Here is a 10380-nt window from a genome sequence, read left to right as displayed (position 1 = left end):
TACATATTTTAAATCTGTAAGAAATGTATGTAAAGCAGGAAGACACTGCCTGGCACCTGGTTATAGTCTCAGTAAATGGTTGATAATTGAAACTTGGAAGTAAAACTAGGGAGGAATATAAAGAAAAGGGCATTTCAGCTGTTTCAAGACTATAAATGTTATGCTTTCTTTCAATCTAATCTGTCATCACCTAATTTCTCTGAATCCCAGGTTCTTCATCTCTGATTCTTCTTCTCAGGGTCCTCACTTATGAATGATGGATGACAGAAGTTCCTGGTGGCCTAGTGGTTAGGATTCTAGGCTTTTACTGCTGTGGCCCAGGTTCAGTACCTGGTCAGGGAACTGAGATCCCACAAGCCATGTGAGGCGGCCAAAATATATATATATATATATATATATGAATGATATGGATTAAAAGAAATTGTGTATGTGAAAATAACTTGTATATACCAGATATTCATTAACTGTTAGTGAAGTATGAATTAAGCTGCATGAAACCAAAGATAATTAAACACAAATTAAAATTATAGAAATTAACCAGCTATTTATTTCATTAAAACTCGCTTCATAGAATTATCTAATGTGAATTAATTCTCAATGACACAACAGTATCATAAAAAATTTGCTCAAATGATGACATTATCAATCTCATCTACTTTTATGTTTGAAGTGTTATTAATTAAGAAATACATTTTGGATCTGGTATCATTAAAAACTTGTACTCTCTAAACAATATATGGAGGCTAATTAAATAAATATTTCCTTTTACTTTTGACCACATTTTCTCCCCTGCAGACATGGGCAGAGACAACCAGACTGGAGTCACAGAATTCATTCTCCTGGGACTCTCTGGGCAGTCAGAGCAGGAGGAGGTTCTCTTTGGGCTGTTCTTGTGGATGTACCTGGTCACCCTCATTGGGAACTTTCTCATTGTCTTGGCTATCAGCTGTGACAGTCATCTCCAAACACCCATGTCCTTATTCTTGGCCAACCTCTCCTGTGTCAACATCTGCTTTTCATCAGTCACAATCCTCAAAAAGCTGGTGAATCACATACTGTGAAGCAAGTCTTTCTCTTACATGGTATGTACGACCCAGATTTACTTCATCATTTTCATCAACAGAGATGGGTTCCTCCACTGTGTGATGGCCTATGATGATTATACTGCCATCTGTTGCCCACTCCACTACACCATGATCATGAGGCCCAAACTCTGTGTCCTTCTGGTGGCTGCATCTTGGGTCAGTACAAATCTGCATGCTCTCCTACAGACTCTTCTCATGGTGCAACTCACATTTTGTTCCAACAATGCTGTGTATAACTTTTTCTGTGACCCTTATCCTATTCTAAAACTCTCTTGTTTGAATACCTTTATCAATGACCTGATGGTATTCACTGTGGGTGAACTGGTATTTATGACACCATTTGCATGTATCATCATTTTATATGATTACATCTTCTGTAATGTACTGAAGTTGCCATCTGCCCATGGAATAAGGAAAGCCCTGTCCACGTGTGGATCCCACCTCACTGTGGTCTCCCTGTTCTATGGGGCAATCCTGGGAGTCTATAAGCACCCTTCATCCTCGTACTCAGTGCAAGATGTGGTGACTATTGTCATCTTCACAGTGGTGACTCCTCTCATCAATCTCTTCATCTACAGCTTGAGAAATCATGACATGAAGGGAGCTTTAAGGAAACTAATTTCATATTCTATAATTTAAAACTTTTAGAACTGAGAGGACTCTTGGATAGCATACATTTTTTCATTTTACAAACCAAGAAACTGAGTCCCTATAGGTGTAAATTTAACCATGACTATTCCTGTAATTAATGATATGTGATCATGGTCATGCTTTTAAATATGAGGCTGATAGGTGCTCATAAGTCATAAAACCATTAGTTATGTATAAAAGGTGTGATTTTAAAACACTTATTTTACAGACAATAAAAATTCAGGAAAACACAGGATTGGGTCCAGCAACCCTATGAGACAGTGGCTACTATATGGTCTGAGAGTTTCAGAAAACTTTAGAGTTGGCTCTCCTCAGTGTCACCTGTCCTCTATGGCCTCACATTAGGAGATGTTAAATTATCCCCAATTTACTGAGTCACAGAAAAGTTACCTTTTCCAGGGCTGTACAACGAGCAATTACTGGTTACAAGTGGTGCTGTTACTTTCAGGGTCTTTGGTCATTACTGAATTAGTTAACTTTTCCTCTGTCTTAGGCTCAATTCCTACCTTCTCCTCTCACAGCTCAGAACCTAGCCCTGCACTATTCTTCTTCCCCCACAACCAATCTAACTTTTTGGTGCTTTATTGCCTGGCATGGGTGTCAGGGATGGGTATCAGAGGGTGGCGAGCCTCAGACAGTAGCTAGAATTCCTCATATAAATCTCGGTATCCCTTCAAATTTAGATGGGCTAAGAGAAGCAGAGGTTCCCTTAATGCTAAACTGTCCAGAGTTCCTATAACACCTTAGGAACATGAAAACATGAATTAATTACAGGATTTGGATTACAACCCAGAACTTCTGACTCCAAGTCCAGAGTTTGTTCCAATCCATGGGCATAGTTTCCAGGAGTCCTTGCCTCTTTTCCTACTCTACACGTGAGGGTTCCCACCTCGTCTCCCCTGGTGTCCAGGGAGCACTCACCTAAATCTCCAGTTGTCATTCTTCAGAAGCCTTCAATTCCTCATTGGACTTCTCTCCTTTCTCAATCTTCTCTACTCTCGTGAAAAATCAGTACTCATTGTCCTCACTATCACCTCCTTTCCCACTTGGTCCCAACACTGACCAGCTCTTACCATGAGCACAGCAACAGGCTTATCGTGGTTCTGACTGCCTCCTGCTTCCCCCTACACATATCTGTCCTGCACACAGGATCAGTTTAATCCTCCTAAAACACTGATGACATCCTGTCAGCCACTCCTTATAGAAATATTGAAGAGGCCAGGATAAATCCAAGTATTACCTTCAAATACAAGCCCAAGATGACTCGGCCCCGAGCCATACTTACAACTTTGTTTGTCATCAACTCACATAATTATATGTTCCATGACTTTCTCCTAATTCTCTTCCTCTTTCTTTCATTCGTCTGCTGAAAAACTCCCTTGATTTTTTTTTTTTTTTTTTGTGGTACACGGACCGCTCACAGTTGTGGCCTCTCCCATTGTGGAGCACAGGCTCTGGACGTGCAGGCTCAGCAGCCATGGCTCACGGGCCCAGCCGCTCTGCGGCATATGGGATCCTCCCGGACCCGGGCATGAAACCATATCCCCTGCATCAGCAGGTGGACTCCCAAACACTGTGCCACCAGGAAAGCCCTCCCTTGATTTTTAAAGACTCTAATAATTGTGCATTCCCCTTAACTCCTTTACTAATTACATCTCACAGACATGTACTGAGCACACAACACAGTTCTTCTTGGTTGTAGTAAATGAACTCCCAAATGTATGTTGGTGCCAGTGGGAACCTGACTACATGTGACAAAATCAATGTAGTGTTCTGAACTGTTAAGTTTTATTTTAGAAGTACTTTAGTGCAAATATTTGAGATATAATAACATGGACTAATGTTGGTGTTTAAGGTTACATGACTCATTTTTGTCTCATCATATTCTTCCTTGCATTACCCATATCTGCATACATGTCTCCTCTGGTTATTACATTACATATTCACTTTGATAAAATACCATAGATTATGCATGGGCACATCCCATACAATGCTCAGTAGAGTTTTGTTCATCCCAAATAATCATGTATTGAAAAATCACTGATGATGTGGTAGGCAAGTCTAAAGGTAACCTGGGAAGTGAACATTCCTAGACACACAAAAAATCAGAAGGGTAAAAATTTAAATCTAGGGAACTAAAGTACTGAGAAGGTTACTCCAGAACACAGAAAGGTTTCACTGCATACTGGACCCAAAGAAGCAGCAGGGTTGAATGAAAAGAGCCATGTTTGGGATATAGTTTTAATGCTCATCCATCTCTCCCTCAACTGTCAGTCAAAAGTTGGCTGTGAGAAGGAGCATGAGGATAGAGAGAAATCAGTGAACTTACAATAGGGTACAAAGTCAAAGGGAAAATCACTCTCTATCTACATGGTCCCCACTCGTTCATCTGAAGGGAGAAATCATCATTCACCAGACAGAAGATCCTGTCTGAAGGGGAAAAGAAATCTCAGCAGTGTGGTGTTAGCAGAAAGAGGAAAGGCCTCTGTCTTGCTCAGACTGGCTGTGGTGTGAGGTTATATGCTGTTTAATTCTACCAGAGCCTCAACTCTTTAAACCTCCTACTTCTGAGGACCACCTTCAACTCCATCTTCACTGGCTCCTTGCATTACTTCAACCACTTAAGGGGAATGAAGGGGAAATAAGAAAAGGGGTTTACTCTAAGGTCCAGGTAGAATCAGCCTCTGTTGTGGTTTCCTGCATGTGAGAGTCACACATGACATGAAGTGGTCATAAATTAAAGCTCAGCCTCATGCAGGGCTTCGAGGGACCTCTGCCCATAGAAGCAAAGCAGTGCCAGGCTGGCACAGTCCCCCCTGGGAGCAGCCAGGAAATCAGGATTGTGTCTGGGAGTTCACCCTCCAGAGGCTGAGTTAGCAGATGCCAGGCCTCTGCCAGGAGCCTCTTCTCTGCAGCTGGGACTCCCTAAAGGCACCACCCCCACTTCCCCACAGGCAACTTCCATCTAGCACTAGTTAGCCAACAGGAACAGCTCTTTGTGAGCCAGTTAAAACCATTTGGACACAAACCACCTAGAGGGGTGGGATAGGGTGGGTGGGAGGGACGGAGATTAAAGAGGGAAGAGATATGGGAACAGATGTATATGTATGACTGATTCACTTTGTTATAAAGCAGAAACTAATTTAAAAAATTAAATAAATAAATAAATAAATAAATAAATAAATAAATAAATAAATAAAAACAACAACAAAAACAAACAAACAAAAAACATATGGAGGGAAAGTTTGGCTTCACCTCAATGATGTTGGAATAAAGGCTCATCCTTCTTCCTGGCACATTTCCCCAGATACTGTTCTCCCTGGAGGGAGCAAGGATTGTTCCATGTCACGGCCATTGGAGGTCTTTTCAAGTTTCATGGAATCATTTTCCTCTAACTTGTCCTTCAAGTGTCTGTTCCAAGGCCACGGTTTCCATCAGAGTCCAGCACCATCTCTCATGAGCTGAAGAAGCCCTTCCTGCTATTCCCTGGATATTGTAGCCTAGTAGATATTCTTAGTGTTCTGCCTGTAATATCTTGTCTCCTTGTGCTTGAGGGCAGAAAGCTAGGCTTTATATGAACTTTATCTATCACATTGTCAATTGGCCTTCAAGTAGATGACTTTGTTCTCGGCATTGACCTTTTGTCACTTGAATATTGAAAGCTGGCTATGTCTAACTTATGAACTCTGATTCCAAATGAATCTGGTTTTCTAGATTAACTTTTCATTTGTGAGCCACACAGAGGTACCCAGTGTATTGCCAAGCCCACCGTCAAAACAGGCCAACTTTTATTCATTCTAAACTTCAGGCGTATCCTGTTGCTCATCAAAAACTACTGGTTCAGGTTCATCATGATTTCTAAATGTGAGATACAAGTGATATAAAGGCACAAACTTGCCCCTGTATTGTGGATGGATATATTTGCCAAGAAGGATGTGAGGTTATCTTTGTTGCATGAAAGTAGCTGCAGATGTCCCTTAAGAATTCAGACTTGATGATGCAGATCAAATCCCACAATACAAAGCCATGATTACAACACAAACTCCCTATAGAACCTAAAAAGACCAAAGAACTGCCTAGTGATCCAGTTGTTTCAAGAAATTTCTATCGTAAACAAATTCAGCTTATATCCTTAAAAATTGTCATAATGAAGCCAAAAGTAGTCTCAAGAAATCATATCTAATATAATATTTTGGTAAAGAAGTTATTCAAAGCCAAATAGGTAAATAAATTACTCTGACTTTACTACATGAAGTGGGGAGGAGAGGATCAGGAAGGAGGGAACAGGGACATGGTATAATACTGATGACATTTATATGGTCAGGCCACTCAGGATAGGGGTTCTCTTCCTCTCTGAACATCCCCTGCTCAACCACTGCCTGCTTCCCCTATACCCTACTCACACGACTGAACTTCCTACATGCTTGCCCCAGGCCCAGGCTACTGATTGTCCTTATCAAAGGGGTAGTATGGGTCCTGGTAACTAATGCGCCAAACTGATGTAATTCCCTCTATAACTGGCAATCTACACCCCCTACCATCCATTAAGCCACTGATGTCTCTGTTGCTGACTCCAGGCTTCTTCTTTGGTCTTAAACTGGGCAAATGTAGGCCTTATAGGCCTGCTGGGTGCAGCCCAACAGTTGGCAGAGCCAGCCAGGAGAACAAGGAAACTCCAGTGAGCACTGAGATGTTGGGAAATACAGGATGGGGAATGGAATGTTGCAGGGGTTGTCCACTAGCTTGTGGGGCCTGAAGGTTGTGGGTTTTATCCCGGGGTGACCGGCCATTCACACGTGGGGTCCAAAAGTTGAGGGGGTAATCCTGAAAGTTGCAGGGGTAGTACTGCAGTGGATGTCTACTAGTATGTGGGACCCTGTAGTGGCTGTGCATGATGAATGGGGGCTGCCAAGAGATCTGGAGAACAATGGCCCCTCATGGCTCTGCTATTGTATCAAAGTGAGCCTTCTGTAATTGGTTAAGCTAGCTCTCTGGAAGGAATTGGTATTTCTCTTCCTGTACCTTTGAGATGTATATGATCTACCTGGGTTCTCAGGAACTTTAATCTAATCATATGTGATCCTTAAGAGTACATGAACAAAAAGGAGCAAGGTTTTAGAAATCTTTATTGGAATAATTATGCTTTGGGAATGTCTATCTAAAATAGTCTCTAAGATTTTTGTAACTTGAAACTAAACTAAGTTACATGAAGAGAATTCACTGACTAAGTCATTTCAAAAAAGGTAAAATAATGGAACATTAATTCCTGGGCAGGTCTAAGTTTAACTACTTTTGCCTGCTTAGGAGAATAAGACTAAAGCATTAAGCTTTCCAACCAGGAAATGCACAATTGTTTCTTGGTTTTTGCGAGAGATTAAGGTTTTTTAGGGTTAAGATTATAATCAGTCATAATTCTAGTTACTATAACCAAGATGCTTTATCGCATACATTGTGATAATATGTTTAACTGTGACTTTTTAAGTCTTTTGTCTTTTGTAGACAGTTATTGTTGTACTCTGATGCTTTTGCAAAAGTGCTTCATCTTCCAGATTCATAGGAACGACCTTTTGACAATAACAGGTCTCTGATAAATTTCAGATTACAGTTCAGAACTGGGTAAGAACTTAAATAATCCTAAAGGAAAACCTGATGGCTTCTTAAAAAGTTAATGGAAGGATTGGTTACTGAGTGAACAGGTGAATATGGTCATAATATTTATGGGTTTTGTCTGGAAAGTTTTGATCTGTGTTTTCCAGATAGAGGGAAGCCTTTCCCCTCAAGTTAGTTGTGACTTACAGCAATTGGGTAAACTACTTCTGAGGGTAGAATTGAAACATTTTTCTTTTCTCTCTGCCCAGTCCCTCCAAAAACTGGGACTCTTGGTTTCTGAGCAGCCTTATCAGATGAATGGGAAAGACTGTCTCCTGGCATGTGCAGGAATCTTGATATTTGGGATACCTCTAGAAGACAGAAATCCACTGAGGTGGAGGCTTATGGCAGTGTTTTGTCATGGTGTTCCTGGCCTTGAGAGGCCTTTGGGGAATTCAGTCTGAGACTTCTGAGGACTTATATCTCAGCCAGTTTGAAGGAGCTGATATGATCAATTACACACAAACTAGTTTTGATTTGCTGTGTTTGGTGGAGATGAGGGTTATTTCAGAGAGAAAAAAGACTATATTTTAGGGGATGTTAAATTCTAGTTCTGTTAGGTAAGGTCTGTATTTATGACAGTTATTGTGTCTGATGTTATTGCCCTGATGTTCTGAATGGAAAGAAAATTATCTAGCGAAATTTTCACAGATTATGACTACTCATGAAATGTGACACTGCTTGCTTTAAGTCTGCTGCTAATAGCACATGTGCAATGCTTGTGTGACAATTGAGTGTAAGTGAAAAAACGTATAGCATATATAGTGTTTCCTCATTAACATATCTCTGAGCCTGTTCCTGAGATCAGCTTAGTTTTCCTCCAATGTGAATGAATAGGTGAATATAAAGGAGACCTAACAGCGAGGGACATGATCTGAACCTGAGGTAGGAGCCAGCACCCCAGCATTGAGGGATGGATATTTTGAGCATCATTGCTTTCTATCAAGATTTGCAATCAAAAGGGGAAATGATGGAAAATATGCACATATTCAGGCATGGGGGAAGTCAGAGGGCTTATGCATGTTTTAACTTAAATTTTACCAGCCATTTATGATAAAAATCCTGCAGAAAGTAGGCATAGAGGGAACTTTCCTCAACATAATAAAGGCCATATATAACAAACCCACAGCCAACATCGTCCTCAATGGTGAAAAACTGAAACCATTTCCCTAAGATTAGGAACAAGACAAGGTTGCCCACTCTCACCACTCTTATTCAACATAGTTTTGGAAGTTTTAGCCACAGCAATCAGAGAAGAAAACGAAATAAAAGGAATCCAAATCAGAAAAGAAGAAGTAAAGCTGTCACTGTTTGCAGATGATAATGTACTCTACATAGAGAATCCTAAAGATGCTACCAGAAAACTACTAGAGCTAAACAATGAATTTGCTAAAGTAGCAGGATACAAAATTAATGCACAGAAATCTCTGGCATTCCTATACACTAATGATGAAAAATCTGAAAGTGAAATTAAGAAAACACTCCCATTTACCATTGCAACAAAAAGAAAAAAATATCTAGGAATAAACTTACCTAAGGAGACAAAAGACCTGTATGCAGAAAATTATAAGACACTGATGAAAGAAATTAAAGTTGAAACAAATAGATGGAGAGATATACCCATGTTCTTGGATTGGAAGAACCAACATTGTGAAAATGACTCTTCCACCCAAAGCAATCTACAGATTCAATGCAATCCCTACCAAACTACCACTGGCATTTTTCACAGAACTAGAATAAAAAAATTCACAATTTGTATGGAAACACAAAAGACCCCGAATAGCCAAAGCAATCTTAAGAATGAAAAACGGAGCTGGAGGAATCAGGTTCCCTGACTTCAGACTATACAACAAAGCTACAGTAATCAAGACAGCATGGTACTGGAACAAAACAGAAATATAGATCAATGGAACAGGATAGAAAGACCAGAGATAAACTCACACACATATGGTCAACTTATCTTTGATAAAGGAGGCAGGAATGTACAGTGGAGAAAGGACAGCCTCTTCAATAATTGGTGCTGGGGAAACTGGATAGGTACATGTAAAAGTATGAGATTAGAACACTCCCTAACACCATACACAAAAATAAGCTCAAAATGGATTAAAGATCTAAATGTAAGGTGAGAAAATATGAAACTCTTAGAGGAAAACATAGGCAGAACACTCTATGACATAAATCACAGCAAGATCCTTTTGGACCCACCTCCTAGAGAAATGGATATAAAACCAAAAATAAACAAATGGTACCTAATGAAACTTCAAAACTTTGCACAGCAAAGGAAACCATAAATAAGGCAACTCTCAGAATGGGAGAAAATATTTGCAAATGAAGCAACTTTTTCAGTTGGATTAATATCCAAAATTTACAAGCAGCTCATGCAGCTCAATAACCAAAAAGCAAACAAACCAATCCAAAAATGGGCAGAAGACCTGAATCGACATTTCTCCAAAGACATACAGATTGCCAACAAACACATGAAAGAATGCTCAACATCATTAATCATTAGAGATATGCAAATCAAAACTACAATGAGGTATCATCTCACTCTGGTCAGAATGGCCATCATCAAAAAGTCTAGAAACAATAAATGCTGGAGAGGGTGTGGAGAAAAGGGAACACTCTTGCACTGCTTGTGGGAATATAAATTGATACAGCCACTATGGAGAACAGTATGCAGCTTCCTTAAAAAACTACAAATAGAACTACCATATGACCCAGCAATCCCACTACTGGACATATACCCTGAGAAAACCGTAATTCAAAAAGAGTCATGTACCAAAATGTTCATTGTAGCTCTATTTACAATAGCCCGGAGATGGAAACAACCTAAGTGTCCATCATCAGATGAATAGATAAAGAAGATGTGGTACATATATACAATGGAATATTACTCAGCCATAAAAAGAAATGAAATTGACTTATTTGTAGTGAGGTGCATGGATCTAGAGTCTGTCATACAGAGTGAAGTAAGTCAGAAAGAGAAAGACAAATA

The 10380-nt window shown here is 40.0% G+C and overlaps 1 pseudogene across 1 annotated transcript; it reads left to right on the top strand.

Moving 5' to 3' along the window:
• The first annotated feature begins 797 nt into the window (after positions 1 to 797).
• LOC308609907 (olfactory receptor 1f45-like) lies at positions 798 to 1724 on the top strand (annotated as a pseudogene). The gene has a single exon. The product of its transcript is annotated as an olfactory receptor 1f45-like (transcript).
• The last annotated feature ends 8656 nt before the right edge of the window (positions 1725 to 10380 follow it).

Source organism: Mesoplodon bidens, assembly GCF_964165515.1.
Source record: "Mesoplodon bidens genome assembly, contig: HAP1_SCAFFOLD_92, whole genome shotgun sequence".
Lineage (NCBI taxonomy): Eukaryota > Metazoa > Chordata > Mammalia > Artiodactyla > Ziphiidae > Mesoplodon > Mesoplodon bidens.
The sequence above is the reverse complement of the archived record's forward strand: the minus strand, read 5'-3'. Positions and strand labels throughout refer to the sequence as shown.